Raw genomic sequence first — 1,721 nt, 5'->3', positions numbered from 1 at the left:
CTCAATGATTTATCCTAATTATTTTTTAATTGGGTGTTTTAATAGAGTGTCACAGAAATGTACTGTTCTAAAAACTTAACTCATTAAAGACTTCATTAATTACGTTGTCCTTCAGACACTTCTGAAAATATTCTCTTATTCAAATATCTTCAAACATCTGAAAAGAAAAAAAAAAATGAGCATACAAATTAATAAAAACTATAAGGCCCCTGACAATATACTTTGTCACTCTATGGAAAACTACATTTATCATAAGAATTCCACAAGTAAGGCAAGTACTTACATTGGTTATAAGACCAAGCTCTCTGTTGATAAGGGCTGCATTTGTTTTTCTTTTTCTCTTTCTCTAGAAGTTCTTGCTTTGAAAACCAAATACTATTATGGAAATAACATTGTTTGTGAAGTCACATAAATAGTAGCCTGATTTTCAGCTCCATAGTTTACTAGTGTATGAATGTGTTCTCCTTAAACTCATTTTGTCTTGTAAAAAAATATGAAAGCAAATAAAATAAATATGTTAACTATCTAATTGTTCTTATAATGCTGATATTTAATAGAGCCAAGAAAAACATTTATTGTATTATTTCAATAGTTTATGGGAAATATACATTTGATACAATTTTAGGATACTTTTAGACCTTAGAAATAAATTTATGAGGATAGTAAAATTCTAATATGACAATTTGATAGAGATAAGAGAAAAGTATTTTTATTTTATTATTTTAACATGTACAAAACAAAATGCACTTGAATAAAGCAAGATGCTAAAAATAGAATTCAAAAAATATGAAATATATCAAGAAATATAATAATATGCAAATTTATCTTCATTGATAATGTACAAACATTTTTATATCTGTGTATAGTTGTTGTTAGATGCCATCCAGTTAGTCCCAACTGACAGTGACCCTATGTACAACAGAAGAAAACATGGACTGGTCCTGTGCCACTCTCACAATTGTTACAGTTGAGCTTATTGCTGTTACAACTGTGTCAATAGATCTCGTTGGGGGTCTTCTTGTTTTTTGTTGACCTTCTACTTCTCCAAGTACTGGTCCTTACTGACAGCATGTCTGAGGTATGAGAGATGAAGTCTCACCAAATTTACTTGTAAGAAGCATTCTGGCTGTGTTTTTGCAGCACAAGCCCTACCTCCCCCACCACCACGGCCCCCTGGCTATCAATGATACTTGTAATATTCGTCTCAAGCATAGGACCCAAATGCATCAAGTTTTCTATGATCTTGCCTATTCATTGTGCAACTTTTCACATGCATATGAAGCTATTGAAAATAACAAGGCTTGGACCAGGTACTTCTTAGTCCTCAATTTGACATCCTTGTTCTTGATCGTTTTAAATAAGTCTTGTGAAATAGATTTGCTTAGTTCAAGAAATGTTGTTTAATGCTTAATTCAATACACAACATTTCATTTCTTCACTGTGCTTCCATGAGTGTTGATAGTGGATCTAAGAAAAATGAAATCTTTGACAAGTTCATTTTTTTATCCAATAATCATGATGTTATTTATTGGCCCAGAGGTGGAACATGATCTTTTCATTTCAGGCTTCATTTTTTTCCCCAAATTCAAAGACAAATTTGAAAACTTACAAGAGATGGATACATTTTTAGATAAACATGACCTACCTAAACTTACACAAAGTGAAGTAGAAAACCTGAACAGACCAATAACAAAAGAAGAAATTGATCAGGTCATCAAAAG

Source organism: Chrysochloris asiatica, unplaced genomic scaffold (assembly GCF_000296735.1).
Source record: "Chrysochloris asiatica unplaced genomic scaffold, ChrAsi1.0 scaffold00225, whole genome shotgun sequence".
NCBI classification, from domain to species: Eukaryota; Metazoa; Chordata; class Mammalia; order Afrosoricida; family Chrysochloridae; genus Chrysochloris; species Chrysochloris asiatica.
This window is presented reverse-complemented; position numbering follows the sequence as displayed.